This window comes from Sus scrofa, chromosome 1 (assembly GCF_054392235.1).
Source record: "Sus scrofa isolate SSC_HxYL_T2T_F1_AM1 chromosome 1, Sscrofa_HxYL_maternal_Yorkshire_Landrace_v2.0, whole genome shotgun sequence".
Classification (NCBI taxonomy): Eukaryota; Metazoa; Chordata; class Mammalia; order Artiodactyla; family Suidae; genus Sus; species Sus scrofa.
This window is the reverse complement of record NC_139383.1, coordinates 276,540,199-276,557,918: the sequence shown is the minus strand read 5'-3', so window position 1 is coordinate 276,557,918 and position 17,720 is coordinate 276,540,199. Positions and strand designations below refer to the sequence as shown.

The 17,720-nt window shown below is 37.4% G+C and overlaps 1 pseudogene; it reads left to right on the top strand.

The window, feature by feature from the left end:
* Positions 1-9,265: 9,265 nt before the first annotated feature.
* On the top strand, positions 9,266-17,452 carry LOC110259682 (olfactory receptor 1J4-like; annotated as a pseudogene).
* The last annotated feature ends 268 nt before the right edge of the window (positions 17,453-17,720 follow it).

The window sequence follows — 17,720 nt, the reverse complement described above, 5'->3', positions numbered from 1 at the left end:
AATAATCTTTTCACCAAGTGAAAATCACCTAACCATGTGCTTATTTACTCATTGCCATTGTCAGAAAAGCCTTGTGTGTTTGTCACCCATGTCTCTAGGAATTTTCCTCATTGTCCTTAAAATGGTCATTTGTTTATTGGATCAATCTCTTTCCCATTAGTCATTTCTCTTATCCATTTATTATTCCATAACCCTAAATGTGGCATTGCCCACAACACACATTCAGCTTGTGGTATTCAAAACACCAAACTCCTTTGTGTATATGTAAGTGTGTTTAAATTTTGTTTTTTCCAATGTGTTATGTTGTTGCTTCATTTGGATATTTTGTAGCTTTATTGAATATATATATATATATATATATATATATATATATATATATATATACATATATAGTATGTTTTATTATGGTCATCTATTAGTCATTTCTTTTTAAAATTTAATTAATTAATTAGAAGTATAGTTAGCTTCCATTGTGTTAGTTTCATGTATAGACAAAGAGTTTCAGTTTTATATATTTTTTATTGTGTGTATATATTTCAGATTGTTTTCCCTTATATGTTGTTAAAGTCAGAATAGTTCCATGTACTGTACAAATTGTTCTTGCTAGCTATCTGTATTATGTATAGCAGTGTGTATATATTAACCCCAACTCCTAATTTGTACCTCCCCTTTTCATCTTTTGATAACCATAAGTTTGTTTTCTATGAATGTGGATCTATTTTTGTTTTGTGTATAAATTCACTTGTATCATTTTTTCAGCTACCACATACAAGTGATATTATGATATATGGTTTTCTCTGTTTTATTTCACTTAGTATGACAATCTCTATGTCCAACCATGGTGCTACAAACGGCATAATTTCTTTCTTTATATGGATAAGTAATATTCTCAGCAATATAAATATTTGTACATCATCTTTATCACTCAACTGTTGATGAGCATTTAGGTTGATTCCATATCTTGGCTTCTTGCCTTCCGAATCTACAAACATTCAGTTAATTTTCTAACATTTAGTTTTAGTCAAGTCCAAAATTCTTACCTTCTCCATGCAGTATCAAGTTAATAAATTACTTTTGATCATTGTGTAAACCTAAATAAATGTTTAAATGTGCTTTTGACAGTAGGAGAGCACAGTGTAGTCAATCCAATTACCAAATTCCCCATTCCAGGAAGACTAATTTCCCCCCCTAAATTTGTGTTGAGAACAATGTACAGCTCTTGGATTAATTTTATTCTTGGAAATGAGTGTTGTCTTTTACCCAGAGATCTCACTCTACTATTAAAAAGCTAAATGCATGAATTTATAATTTATGCACTGAAAGATATCTACAGCATGACTACTATGTGCCAGGCAATGCTCTACATTTTGAGAATACAAGTTAAAAAAAATATATCCCTTTGTAGAGTTTACATTCCAGCACTTCTGTTTCAGCTCATCCTGCTCAGTTTTCCCATAACAGGATTTACCCTTTTAAGATACCATAAAGTTAACTTATTTTTAAAATTGTCATTTTTTTTATTTAGTCTTTTTTTTGGGGGTTGCACCAATGGCATATGGAAGTTCCCAGGCTAGGTGTCAAATCAGAGCTGTAGCTGCCAACTACACCACAGCCACAGCAATGCAGGATCTGAGTCAAGTGTGCAACCTACACCCCAGCTCATGGTAATGCTGGATCCTTAGCCCACTGAGCAAGGCCAGGGATCTAACCCATGACCTCATGGATACCATTTGGGTCCATTAACCACTTAACCATGATGGGAACTCCTGTCATTTTTTCTTTACTGGGCTGAAAATTCTATGAAAGATGGGTTTCTATCTCTAAAATAAATAAATTCTAAGATTTGGGAACATATAAATTTCTGTGAATAAAGCAGGCATAAGAAGGGAGGAGCAAGGAGTTCCCATTGTGGCTCAGCAGTGATGAACCAGACTAGACCCATGAGGAAACAGGTTCAATCCCTGGCCTCGCTCACTGGTTTAAGGATCCAGCATTTCCATGAGCTGTGCCTTAGGCTGGTAGCTGCAGCTAGGATTCAACCCCTAGACCAGATCTTTCATATGCCATGGGTGTAGCCATAAAAAAGTAGTAACAAAAAGGGGGGAGCACAAGTGGGGTGGGGTGCATAATTTGAAATCATGTCTAAGTCTAGGTGAGTTCATTGGGAAGGTATCATCCAGAAGACATTAGGGAGGACAGGTAAGTAAGCTATGGGGATGCCTTGGTAAAAGCATGAAGATTGGCACCAAGAAATACTCTGAGGTGAGTTGGTTCCTGGCCTGTTCCAGAACGTTAATGGGACCCTTGTGGCTGGACATGACTAAGTCATGGAGGAATGGGTGACTAGTTAAGAGTTTTCAGAGGACCAGATTTGTAGGTCATGTAAGTGTGCAGGGTATGTTGGCAGGCTGGAAACCCAGGAAAAAGTTGCAGTTTGGGTCTGAAGGCAGGCTGCTGACAGAAATGTTTCTTCCATGTAGAAGGTAATTCTTTATCTCAAGGTTAACTGATTAAATAAGGCTCAGCCACATTATGGAGGATGGTCTGCCTTATTCAGAGTCTCAGATCGCAATGTTAATCTCATACACAAAGATACCTTTGTCAAAACTTCTAGAATTATTTTTGACCAAATATCAAGATCCTGTAGCCTTGGCAAATTGACATAGAAACTTAAGCATTATAAGTTGAATTTTGGGTTCTCAGTCTGATTTTGGAACACACTGGAAGATAATCAGTAGAGGAATGACATAAACATACTTGAGCTTGTTATTGTTTATTTAAGAATACCCAGATTTTTGGAGGTATAAATGACATATGATATACTTCATATGGCTAAAGAATACCATTTGACTTAGAAAACTGCATATAGAACCATGTGCTATAGCAATGCCATTCCTGGGCATATATCCAGATAAAACTGCAATTCAAATATATACATGCACACTATGTTCATTGTGGCATGCTTCAAAATAGCCAAGACATGGAAATTACCTAAATGTACACCCACAGATGAATGGATACAGAAGATGTAGTGTGTATGTATGTATATATATAATGGAATACTACTTAACTGTAAACATGAATGAAATAATGCCATTTGTGGAAACAGGAAGCCACTTAGGTGTTCTCAGGCTAAGTGCATTAAGTCAGAAATACAAGAACAAACATCATGTGATATCACTTGTATTTGGAATCTAAAATATGGTGCAAATGAACCTATCTACAAAACAGACACAGATTCTTAGGCCTACAGAACAAACTTGTGGTTGACAAGGTTGAGGGAGTGTGATGGATGGGAGTTCAGGGTTAGTACATGCAAACTATTACATTTAGAATGGATAAGCAAAGGGTCCTACCCTATAGTAAAGGGAAATATATCCAGCCTCTAGGGATAGAAAATGATGGAAGATAATATAATAAAGGAAATGTATATACATATAACATACATTTTATGTATGTGTGTGTGTATATATATATATATATACAAACAGATAAGATATATAAACAGATATATATATAAACAGATAAGACTGGGTCTCTTTTCTGTACTGCATAAATTGATGCAAAATTGTAAATCAAATAGAATTTACTTTTTAAAAAGGTAAAATACATAAAGTATACCATTTGCCTAGTTTTGACCTGTGTACACACCCATGAAATTATAACCACAGCCATCAAAATCGTGAATTTCTCTTATGTCTGTCCTCCTGCTCTCTCTTTGCTCCTCCCATCTGTCCTCAGGGGAACCACTAATCTGTTTCTGTCACATGGATTTGTTTGCATTTCCTAGAAGCTTATTTCAGTGGAACCACACAGTTTGTATTCTTTTCTTGCTGCCTTATTTCAATCAGCATGAGATTTTGAGATTCAATCATGTTCCAGTATGTGCCAGAAGTTCATTCTTTTTATTACTGAGCATTCTATTGTATGGATATACCACATCTGTTGTGTCCACCTACCTTTTAAAAATTTTTAATTTTTTATTATTTCAAAATTTGGGGGATTTTTTGCTTTACTTTTATTTTTATTTCATTATATATGTATATTTTTTTCTACTGCATAGCATGGTGACCCAGTTACACATACATGTATAAATTATTTTTTCTCACAGTATGTGTTCCATCATAATTGACTAGACAAAGTTCCCAGTGCTATTTATTTTAATTTTTAAACTGTTTCTCTTTATATTTTATTTTTTTTACTTTCATTAGACTTTTTTATTGAAGTATATTTCATTTATAATGTTGTGTTAGTTTCAAGTGTTCAACAAAGTGACTAAGTTATAAACACACACACACATGCGTATTCTTCTTAGATTCTTTTCCCAGATAGGTTATTACAAAATATTGAGTAGAGTTTCCTGTGCTAGAGAGTAGGTCCATTCACTTACTAACAGTAAGTCCATTGATGAACATCAGGGCTATTTCCAGCTTCTGGCTATTAAATAGAGCTCTTATAAACATTATTGTAGAAGTCTTTTTTTTTTTTTTTTTTTTTTTTTTTGCACACACCTGATCATATGCTATGGATATGTTTACCTGTTAAAAACATTTTCAAGCTGTTTTTGTATTCCCATGAGCAGTGTATGAGTGTTCCAGTTCCATCACATCTTCATTGACACTTGAGAGCAGTAATCCTTTCAATTTTAGCCAATTGAATTGGTGTGTAGTCTTATAAACCAGTTTGCAGATATGGAGCCACTTGATTGAAGGTGTGTCTCTGTTCCTTTAGAAAAGAACCCTGTAGCACTGGGGTATTTTTTGAATTTATTTTCTTTTTTTGACTTTTGTTTTTAGGGCTGCATCTGAGGCATATGGAGGTTCTCAGGCTAGGGGTTTAATTAGAGCTGTAGCCACCAGCCTATGCCACAGCCACAGAGATGAGAGATCCAAGCTGTGTCTGCAACCTACACCACAGCTCATGGCAATGCTGGATACTTAACCCACTGAGCAAGGCCAGGGATTGAACCTGAAACCTCGTGGTTCCTAGTCAGGTTTGCTAACCACTGAGCCATTATGGGAACTTCTTTTTTAATTTCTTGAGTATACCTAGCTCCATGTGTGATTCTCATCATTCCATAGCACTTGTTACCATTTACCTGTCATTCATTTTGCCTTAAAATTTTTTTCTGTGAGACTTCCAGTTTGGATGTGTGTTCTAAGAGAGGGATTTCTGTTTATGTTATTATCTGTTGTCTCTAGAGGACATATCAGTATTACATTTGTGGGAACCTTAATGGTTATTTAAGGGAGTGTGTGAAAGAATGAACAGAAGAATTCATTTAACAGTTACCAATCACATTTGCCTTATGTAAGCCATAACTATTCTCTAGTGATGCAAAGACATTGAGAATAAACCTTAACATTTAGTAACATTTCATTACATACTCATTTAACCATCCTTCAAATTCATTAAAAGAGAACAGCTATTATTTCCATGTCGAAGAAACTGAGTCTCAGTGGTCTTTGATAAATTGCTCAAGTATGCTGTCTTAGTAGGGAAACAACCCAGAATCTTTTTTCCAGAGTTATAGATTCAATCCCCCTACTCATGAACAAAGTATAGACTGTACCCTAAAATGTTTCCAGGGGAGTGGGAAGTTGTGCACATTTTAAGGGGCTTTGTGTTCTAATGAAAGCATGTGTCAAGGTTGGGAGGTCTGCAGAAGACTACAGAAACACTTATGCTGCATGTGCAATACACTTCTGTTGGGAGAAGCTGTGCTCATGATGCTGAGGCCATGGGCAATGTGTGAACTCCTGCTTTTCATAAGAGACTTGACCAGAAGCACAAGGTACCACTGATATCAGGGACATTTTCTCCTGTGAAACCAGGTGCAGCTCAGCTCCTGTGGACCCTAATCATCCTCCTTACTGAGATGCCAGGAGGGAGTTTGGCAGTTGCTCCAGTGGACTGCTTCTCTAGTCTGGGACTGGGGTGGATTCCCTCTGGGGTCTCTTTTGGATGGAGGAAAGGCAATCTCTTTGTGTATCATTTTGAAGCTGGAGAACTGACATGAGACTCTGTAAAGGTCCTCAGACCACAGAGGTTTGCTCTTTTTCTTTGGATCCTGAGTCTTCTGGACAAAAAGTGAGGATTCAGGTAACAGAATGAAGCAGAGGGTATTTGAAATCAGCACAGGTATAGATCATAAGGAGCCCAGGCACCTCTCCAGTCATACCAGCCTGAGAGGAAACTTGATGATCTTAGGGTAAACAGTTAATGAGGAGCATAGCCCAGACTCAGTTCTTTTGAGAATTGAGCCCAAGGACTCAATCTACTTCCTCTGCACTTTCCTGGAAAAGGTTCCAGGAAAACCGCTTTGTTTACTGGTTAATTTGTGCTCCTATGTATGAGTTCCTATTCAGATTCTGAGTTCATATATCTGATATGTGATTTTTAGGTGTTGCTGGTGGTTTTGTGTTTGTTGAGATAATAAAAGTTTGTTTATAGTTATGTATATTATTTTGTGTGTCCATCTTATGTGCTATTTGATTTTATTTATGTAACTCTTTGAGTTACTGAGCCATAAGCCACAGTTACTGTGATAAAGATCACAGGTGGTAAAAAATTAAAAATCAGAAATTTAAGTGTGCACATTAGTATGTGTTTCATGTACAAGTTTTAGGAGATTCTGGTTCATGCCTATGAACATGAAAAATTCCTTTAACTGTTTTTCAACAGTGGCCATATCATAGCATTGGTGAGCAGGTTCATGTGCATTTCCATCCCTGGGGAACTGCCACATACTAATGGATATAAGCTCGGTTGTCTGCACTGTTTCAGACTGGGGTCCAAGTCCAGTCTTGTCTTTAAATATTTTTGTGATCTTAGGAAGTAACTTCAATTCTCTGAGGGTCGTGAATCCTCACAGGTGCAGAAGAAGTAACTTCCTACTTGACAGTGTTATTGTGAGGAATAAGCAAGAAAGGCATACAAATTATTTACAATGAAGCCTGATGCATACTTGGTGCTCAGTAAAAAGAAAGTATTTTTATTTTCTTGGCCCATACTACATGTCTGTGTCATGTAGTTTCCTCATTCACTATTGTCTGGGGTAGGACAGGTAGAAGTCTGAGAAAACAGGTTCATCCAAATTCTCCTTCTCAAAATTCAAGGTCACAGTCTGACCTTCTATCCAGGGCTCATGGCCCAGCTGCCTCCTTCAAAAGGTCCTAACTGAATCAAGGTTACTGGGTTGTTCCAATCATCTCTTCTGGTTTCTCATTGAGGACCAACACAATGTACGTGAGTAAGTGGCTATGCCTCTATAAATGGTAGTCATTGTACTCCTTGGTGGTCATGAACTGAAATAACCAGTGACCCAAACAAGAACCTGGTCCTGTTACTCTGTGCAAACTTGTATTACTTGCTGCATGACAGGTAAATTTATTAATTGAGATACCATCTGTTGGGGCAAGGGATAGTGGATTTATTTTGAAAGCCAAAAGATGGTGGTGGATAAGATAGTGTCCCAAAGAACCACCTTCCCTGAGTTAGCATTCAGGGTTATTTTATACTAAAAGGGGTAAGCATATGGTTGGTTTCTGCAAACTTCTTGGTGTTGGAATCTTTTGTCCTTTCAGCTGTTCACATAGGTCGGGTTACAGTGCTCCTGAAAACCTCCAATAAGACAACTGTTATCCTCTGTTCTGCAGCTTATTATCTCCATATGAATGAGACAGTGTTATACCTTTAAAGGTCAGAGGCTTTGAATGTGCTCTTCTGTATATTTCAGGTTAGAGGCAATATTCTTGTAGCAAAAGTAATAGAATACAAAGCTTAAAGTAAAAGAAACAGGCCCAATGGGGAGTTGGCTTTGTTCTTCTATTTCACCCTCTGTGGGGGCCTTGCTATCCCACTCCTATACTTGAGTGAGAGTGTGAATCTTGAGTCTCTTTCCAGGGCTATGTGGTTGGTAATCCTTACCTCTAACCTAACTTTTAAAGAAATACTAACTTGTAATCCAACATCAAAAATCCAAGTCACCTGAGGCAAGTAATTTATTTCTTAGCTTCACTTTACACATTTATAAAATGAAGACATAAGATCTGTGCAGTGTATGAAGCAGAGTTAAAATATAGTTGTTGTTTTGAGAGGTTAAAGCATGTGAAAATCATTTGTATGGTATAGAAATATGAGATGTAAATTTTTTTGAGAGAGAGGAACATATTGGAGAAATGTAGCTGATAATATATAGCTTCTTTGGATATTTTACATACTGATGGTATAATTTCCATGCTAATTGGTTAAGAGCATGGGTCTTGGTCAGACAGACCTGCGTTGTGTTTCCACCTGTTGCACTTAATTGTGTCCATATTTGCACTTTCAAATAATGTATACTTTTGTTTTCTTCTGGATAAAATGTGTGTAAGAATATTTGTCAGAACTGCTAAGAAGAGTTAATTTGAAAATACATGTAAAACACTTGGAACAGTGCCTGCAGCTCTTAACATTGTTTGGGAAGCCTGGATTAGACATTTTTGATAAAAGGGGATTTTAAGTGACTCACAATGTGTAGGATACAGGGAACTATACTAAAAGCCCATGACATAGCTTTAGTAATTCTCTTCAAATGTAAGGAGTTTCATTTTTTTTAAGAGGAAATGATTGATAATCTTCCCTGGTACCCTTTCCACATTTTATTTTATTTTTTATTTTATTTTATTTTTTTTGCCATTTCTTGGGCTACTCCCGAGGCATATGGAGGTTCCCAGAGCTGTAGCCACCAGCTTACAACACAGCCACAGCAATGCAGGATCTGCAACCTACACCACAGCTCACAGCAACACTGGATCCTTAACCCATTGAACAAGGCCAGGGATCAAACTGGCAATCTCATCATTCCTAGTCAGATTCATTAACCATGGAGTCACAATGGGAACTCCCCCTTTTCACATTTTAATCTTAGCAAATTACATATGTGAACCTGTCTTGATGTAAAGATCTAAATGAACACAGAGACTTCTCAGTTCTTTTTAATTCCTAAGTACTCAATATAGGAAAAAAAAGTTGTTCAATAATTATTTATTGAATGAAGAACATATATCCACTTGTTTCTTTGGAAAAATACTTGGTTAATGTAAGGATTTAATGTATTATTGAAGCCAGGTTTGGAAAGACTGATTCATTCACCAAGAAGTAAGAGAGATAAAGGGAAAGGCAGCAAAAATTAAGACTTTTCATGGTATAAAGGACGTAACTATGATATTATGGCATGTTCATTGACATTTCCCACTTTCACCAATTCCCAGTGGAGGCAAGAACAGCATGAGGAGGGAGAACCAGAGTCATGAGTCTGAGTTCCTCCTCCTGGGGCTCTCCATTGGGCCAGAGCAGCAGGGCATGTTCTTTGCCCTGTTCATGTACATGTATCTGACCATGGTGCTGGGGAACCTACCCATCATCCTGCTCATCAGGCTGGACCCTCACCTCCACACCCCCATGTACTTCTTCCTCAGCTACTTGGACCTCACAGATCTCTCCCTTTCATCTATCATGGTTCCAAATATGCTGATGAACATGCAGACTCAGCAACAATCCATCCCCTCTGCAGAGTGCATTTCCCAGATATATTTTTCTCACTTTTTGGTTGTCTTGACAATTTCTTTCTCACAGTGATGGCTTATGACAGGTAAGTGGCCATTTGTCAGCCTCTCCTCTACAGCACCATCATAAGGCAGGAACTGTGTGTCTCCTTATCAGCAGGGTCCTGGTTCCTCTGTTGTATCCATGCCCTGTTGCACACATTCCTCTTGGTCCAACTGTCATTCTGTGCAGAGAATACCACCAGCCATTTCTTCTGTGACCTCACCACCCTCCTGAAATTGAGCTGTTTAGATACCTCCCACAATGAATTTTTCATTCTGCCTTTGAGTAGTATTCTGGGCTTGTATATTCATATAGGGACAGATGTTCTGGGTGTCTCTTCCACGAAGAGACACTTTAAAGTTTTTTTTCTCCTATGGCTCCCATCTCTTTGTGGTGTATTTATACTATGGGACACTTGCTGGTGTTTACTTGTTCTCCTAATCATGGGACACCAATGACAAAGATATAGTGGCTTCCATTGTGTATGCAGTAATTACTCCCATGATGAACCCCTTCATCTATAGCCTCAGGAACAGAAACATAAACAGGCCTTAGAGATATTTGTCAATAGGGCTAACTTCTTGAAGTGACAATCTCTTAATATTCTTATTGAAGTCAGGAGCACAGTGAGATATATCTCCTAAAATTATCATATGGTTAGAAACTTGAAATGAATATATGCTCAGCCATCATATACAGTGTTAATATGTCAATAAGGTCCAGTTTGTTACTTGCATTGTTAATATTTCTGTAAATTTTTTCCTGCCTTTTCCTCATCTCTCATTAAATAAGTGAAAAATCCCCCCAATATGTCACATAGTTATGATTGTGGTTTTGTATTTTTCTACTTTTAGATGTCACTCTTTTCTTTGTTTCTTTTTTCTCTAGCACTGCTTAACAAATTAACTCTAAAGTGTGAATCTTGGAACAATATTTTATTGTATCTTATAGATTTTCAGGAATTGAGGCAGGGATCATTTGCATGGTTATTTTGTTCAATGTAGAATTGGTTGTGGTGACTAAGGATACAGAAGATGTAGTGTGTATGTATGTATATTTATATAATGGCTTTTTTTATTATATATATATATTTTTATTATATATATATATAATATTACAGTAGAAATATACATATATTTCTACTGTACAGCATGGTGACCCAGTTACACATACATGTATACATTTTTTTCTCACATTACATGTTCCATTACAAGTGACTAGACAGGGTTCCCAGCCTTATATATTTTTTATACTCTGTTATTGAGAATGCACCAATTTATCATCTTATTCCACTCCTTGTAGACTGATTCTTCTCGGTAAGATGTGCTGAAATTGGCTTGCATTGGCTTCAAGCTAATCACAAACATCTCTTTGACTCCACAGTCAATGACAACAGCCTTGTTGACTGGAGTCAGCCACAAAGAACATAATTATGGAAAATGGCAAATACTACAAAGCATTACTCTCCTATGACAAGAAGCCTTTTCTTATTCAGTGAAGAGCACACCATTGCATTTATAGTTGAGGGGAGATTTCTCTTTAGCCATGGCTCCTCCCTCACATCTCATTTACTTCCTCTGATATTAGTTTAGATATACCAACTTTCATTTTAATGAGTGTTTACATGTATTTCTTTTCCAACACTTTAAACTTTCTTATATCCTTATATCTGAAAAGTGTTAATACTTTACAGTGTAAAGTTGGGTTTTACTCTTTTTATGTAGGTTGACCATCATTGTATTTCTGGAAGATTTGATCTCTTAACATCCCATATAACTAGGATGTAGTTGAATTTATGTTTCCCATGTTTCTATTTGTTTTCTATTTTAGATATCTGATTTCATGTTTATTCTCTCTTCTCTTTATCCCTTTTGATTAAGTAAATTTCTATTTTGTTATTTCACATCCCCTCAATTAACTTATTAATCATACATTATTACTATTTTATAATTCTGTCCTGTGGTTTATGTAGAGACATGACTTTCCATTTTTTATTTTTATTTTTATTTTTTTGTCTTTTTGCCTTTTCTAGGGCCACTTCTGAGGCATATGGAGGATTCCAGGCTTGAAGTCTAATCAGAGCTGTATCCACTAGCCTATGCCAGAGCCAAAGCAACACGTAATCTGAGCAGTGTCTGTGAAATACACCACAGTTCATGGCAATGCTGGATCATTGACTCACTGAGCAAGTCCATGGATTGAACCTGCAACATATGGTTCCTAGTTGGATTCATTAACCACTGAACCATGATGGGGAACTCTGTGACTTTCCTTTTTTAAAAAAAAATATTGTTCTATAATGTGCTACACAACATGGAATTTACCATTTTAAACCTTTGAGGTATAAAATTAGGTGGCATTTAGTACATTCATCACTGCCATTTTGTTCTATGGCTTCAAAAGAGAACTATGGAACATCAAGGCATTTGAGTACTTCACAGCTATGAAAAAATAATGACAAAGATACCTATGAATCAATATGGAAGGTTTTCCATGATTTATTATTAAATGGAAAAAAAGCAATGCGTAAAGGGGCATCTATAGCATGCTACTTCCTGTGAGAAAAGGATGGGAAAGAATATGTACATGTATCTTCCCATTGAACAAGAAGAAACACATGAAGAATCAATTTGAAACTATTGAAATTGCTTAACTACATGGGGTGCGGTGAGAATAGGATAGAAAAGGGGAGATGAATACATTTGTTTATATAGTTTCAACTATTTTAACTGTTACCTACTTTTAACAAAAAATAAGTTAGTGGAAAATTAATCAAAATAGAATAAAACAAAAAATAAGCCTAACTCTATTTTGAGTTCACACCATAATCAGACTAAAGGGGAAAATAAAGTTATTAGGTTATTGAATACCACGTTTTGTCTATAAACTCCTCTCACAATGACAAGAAAAATATCTGTAAGCACTTCTTTTGGTAAGCAAATTTTTGAGCTGAAGTTAGTTTGTTACTAAAAGAAGTTTGGGTACAAGTTTCTGAAATTACATTTACTCAAAGATTTAGTAAATAAGTAAACCTGTCCTGGAAAAGAGAATGACTCCTGAATAGGGGAAAGGTGGAATGTACATGGAAAAAGAGAGGTTAGAAAGAACTCTATGGTGTTGAATAGCATTGAAGATATCAACTTGAACTCATGGGTTATAATGTGTATAAAGAGATTGAAATTATGTATCAACCTTTGCTTCCTTTCTCCCATTCTTTCTGTCCCACTCCTGATCCATGTGCTAGGGGTAACCATTCCTTTAGTTTGCTTGTTTCTAGTTTCTATATCCTGTGTTTATTTTATATATGTTTCCTGTCTGCATTCTCTGAGATCACTTAGAAGTTTTGTAAGCAATAAACACACATAATCCCAAATTTATTTTTTGAACATCAGTGTCTTCTAACAGGAACCAAAGTGATAACCAGTTTGGTGTTGATAACCAGTTTCTCAGCACCATTTATTGAATAGACTAACCTGTTCCCATTTTATGTTTTGGGCCGTCTTGTCAAAAGTCTGTTAAGCATATGTGTATGATTATTTCTAGGCTTCATATTATGTTCCATTTTTATATGTATATTTTAATGTCATTAAATTACCATATTGATTTCTAAATGTTTGAAGTATAGTTTGCAATCAGGAATTGTGATGCCTACAGTTTTGTCCATTTGCTCAAAGTGGCTTTGGTTTTGTGGGTCTTTTGTGGTTTCACATGGATGGAATAAATGATGATGATGGGGTGTGAACTCCAACACACTTCAGGGTCAGTGGTGTGGGATCTTAAGAGCTGGTCCTACTCAGTTTTGTCTTTTCTGCAGTGTATGGAGTGACAGATTCCATTGTAGGTTCTTCAAAACTTGAGGGTGTTCATGGCCTCTTCTTCTCCTTGTAAGCAGGCAGAGGGAAGACTGATATGTCATTGACATTAGAGACACCTCCTGGGACTCCTTGTAGCTCATGCCCTTTGGTCCCTGCACTGGATCCAACTCCAGAGGGACACAAGAAATTGGGCAATTAACTCAGTTGGCTTCTTCTCTAACCAGAAGATTGTGGGTGTGTTCCCTGGGGTCTCAGTCCTGTTGGTAAATGCACATCTTCTTTGCTCATTGTTTTCCTTCTTGTAAACAGGTGGGGGAAGTGCTAAATATCATTAGGCCATGGAGGAATAAGAATGAGTCCTCAGGTAGTAGCCTGGACCAGTAGAGATCAGAGCAAGGTGGGGAACCATCTCTTGGCTAAATGTGTGCATTGATTGAGGACTAGGAAGCAGGGGTAGAGAAAATGTGTGTTTACCTTGCTCCTATAACTATGTGTTTTTAGTGACTGATTCACACACTGACTTAAATGGTATCACGAGGCTCACATGGCCATAACATTAAAATTAATTAAAATGACCTGAAATTAACATGTGGGTTCCTCAGTTGCACTAACTATATTTCAAGTCTCTGGTAGCCACAGGAGACTGGTGCTGCTGTACATAGGTATTGAGTGTTTCCATCCTTGTGGAAAGTGCTATTGTACAGTGCTAATAATAGACTATGGCAGCTGGAAATCTGCAATACATGTGTGTGTGCTTGGGTTTCTGTGTGCCTGTTGGTTTTTTATGTTATTTGTGTGTTGGATTTGATCACATGTGATTCTCAGAGTGTGTAGTGGAGTTTGTGTGTGCATGTGTATGGTTCATGAGTTGTGTGGGTGACTGCATGTGCTTTTTGCAGGTTTTTAAAAAACTTCTTGTGAGATGAAATTGATATATAAAAAACTGTGTATATTTAATGTATATAATTTGAGGATTTTGGACATGTGCAAACACTTGTGAAGGTACCACCACAATCAAGGTCATCAACATATGAGTCTCTTCTCAAAATTTCTTGTGTCCTTTTTTTGTGGTGAGAAAACTTAACATGAGATCTAGTCTTTTACAGAATTTTTAGGTGTACTGTATAGTATTTTTGGCACTAGGCATTATGCTGTATATCGGGTCTCTAGCACTAATTCATCTTGCAAAACTGAAATTTTAATCAATTAAAGAACACTACATTTCCCCTTTGACTTGTTCTTGGTGACTGCCATTTGTTCTCCTCTTCTGTGAGTTTCTCAAAGTAAAATTATGCAATATATGTCCTTGTAGGACGAGCTTATTTCAATTAGCATATCATCATCCTGGTTCATCCTTGTTATCAGAAATGGCAGGATTTCAATTTTTGAAACCAAAATTATAATTCATTTTATTTAAGTGCCCCATTTATCTATTCATCCATTGATGGACAAGTGGCTTGTTCCAAGATCTTATCTATTGTGCACAGAGCTGAAATGCACATGAGAGTGTAGATACATCTCTGAGGTCCTGATTCAAGTCCCTTCTTGTCTACAGGGGGATTGCTGTATAATGTGGTAGTTTTATTTTGAATGTCTTGGGGAATCTCCATACTGTTTTCCATAATGGCCACACCACTTTCCATCCCCACCAACAGTATAGATGGGTTCTTGTTTGCATGTTTCTTAAATTGTTTCTGACAAAAGATTTAATTTTAAAGTGATGAATAAGTTTGTATGAATCCATACAAACCTCCACACTTATGACACAGATGAGTATAGGTTGGACAGCACCAAAAACAGCACCTAGGGGTTTTTTTTGTGTGTGTCACTATGTGTCATGCTGAGTGTATGTTTGTGTGTGTAACATACTCACAATCTACTTCTCTCCTTAGGTGGCTTTAGAGCAGAGAGGCCCATGTGACAGCCTTTGTAATATGTGTATGCATTTGACCTGGTCATATAGCCTCACAGCCTGACTGTTCCTTTGTCTCAGCTCTAGATGAACACACACCAAACAGAGTCTTCTTTATGTTATGTTTGTGTCACTTTGTCCATATGGTTTGAAGGTTACTGAACTTTTCCCAATGTTCCTCACTGATGTTTATTTCCACATTTGCACTCCCAGGAACATGGTGGGGTCAATTTTGGAACCTTGTCTATTTAATCAGTCAGCTGTGAATTCTGATATAGGTCCTTGGTCCTACAGCATCTGTAATATCTTGGTTCTCTGGTCACCTCATTGGGAAATTCTCACATCTCTCATTTTTCCTATATACTCAGAACTGAGCTATTTTAAAATCCCTGGTGATGGAAGGAGAGAGACAATGGAAGATATGAAGCAATCTATTTTTGGAAAGTTTTTGGTAAAAGGCAATGATTCAAATTCTGCAGACCTACTAAACTTCAAGGGGCATGGTTTGGGCCTGTACTTTCCTAGATATAAGAGCAAGACCTCAGAAGTAAACATAATGTTTGTCTTTTACTTCCTTCCTCCCTCCCATCATCTCTATCTTTCATCCTTCCTACCTTATTTCCTTCCTTCTTTCCTTCCTTCCTTCCTTCCTTCCTTCCTTCCTTCCTTCCTTCCTTCCTTCTGTCTTTCATTATTTATTTCTTACTTTTTTATTTCTTATACCCATTCTAGTGATAAAAATAAGTTTATGTGTTGAGCACTTTGTTTTGTACATGGTACATTAATATTCCAAATAATACTTTAGGTGGTGTGTGTATTGTATGTGTTTATGTGTGTAATACAGACACAAGCATGTCAGCAGTCTGACAGTAGAGCCATGGCAGAGATTGTGTCATAGTTATTACTCTCTCACTACTGTCTATCATGATATCTCCACTTTAAAAAAGAGAATTTCTTCCCTATTTCAACTGAAGTGTTTGATTGAAATCATACACTTTCTCCACATGAATGTGTCAGTGTTCTGACAAGTCATGTTGTGTTCCTTTCACTAGACTGGATGAGGCATGAGTGTGTGAGTGCAGTGTAGTGAGATCTGTCTGTATATTGACATAATCACACTGAGAAAGCATGGGGCCACATGGCAACTACTATTCCTGGTACTTCTAGGTTCCCTGAATTTCTGCTTTCTGTTCATTCACAGAAGAGAGAAAAGCAGCATGAGGAGAGAGAACCAGAGCCATGTGTCTGAGTTCCTCCTCCTGGGACTTCCCATCCAGCCAGAGCAGCAGGGTGTGTTCTTTGCCCTGTTCCTGGGCATGTACCTAACAACAGTGCTGGGGAACCTGCTCATCATCCTGCTCATCAGGCTGGACCCTCACCTCCACACCCCCATGTACTTCTTCCTCAGCCACTTGGCCCTCATGGATGTCTCCTTTTCATCTGTTACCATCCCTAAGATGCTGATGAACATGCATACCCAGGATCTATCCATTCCCTATGCAGGGTATGTAACACAGACCTATTTTTTATATTTTTTGCTTGCTGTGATAACCTTCTTCTTGCAGTGATGGCTTATGACAGGTATGTAGCTATTTGTCACCCTCTACACTACACCATCATCATGAGGGAAGAGCTTTGTCTTTGTCTTTTGGCTGGATCCTGGCTCTTCTCCGGTGCCAGTGCCCTGACCCACACCCTCCTCCTGGCTCAACTGTCCTTCTGTGCTGACAACATCATCCCCCACTTCTTCTGTGACCTTGATGCCCTGCTTAAGCTGTCCTGCTCAGACACATCTCTCAATGAGCTTGTCATATTCACTCTAGGGCCTGCAGTTGTCATATTTCCATTGAGTGGCATCCTGGTCTCATATGGCCACATTGGACTCTGCATCTTGAGGGTCCCCTCTACTAAAGGGATCTGCAAAGCCTTGTCCACCTGTGGCTCCCACCTCTCTGTGGTGTCTCTATTCTATGGAACAAGTATGGCAGTATACCTTTCCTCCTCAGGCCAGTCCCATGACAAAGACATCATTGCTTCTGTGATGTATACAGTTGTCACTCCCCTGATGAACCCTTTCATCTATAGCCTGAGAAACAGAGACATGACATTGGCTCTGGGGAGACTTTTCAGATGAAATAATCTTTTCACCAAGTGAAAATCACCTAACCATGTTCTTATTTTACTACTGACCTTTCTACAAAAGCCTTAAAGTATTTTACGTTGAGCACTGGTGTCTCTAGAATATTTCTAATTGTCCTTTAAATGGTCGTTGTTATTGGATAAATCCCTTTCCCATCAATTATGTTTCTTGTTGATTTATTATTCCATTACCCTAAATATGACATTACCCACAACACACATTCAATGTGTGGTCTTCAATGCTGCTCATTTCCCTTGAGCAA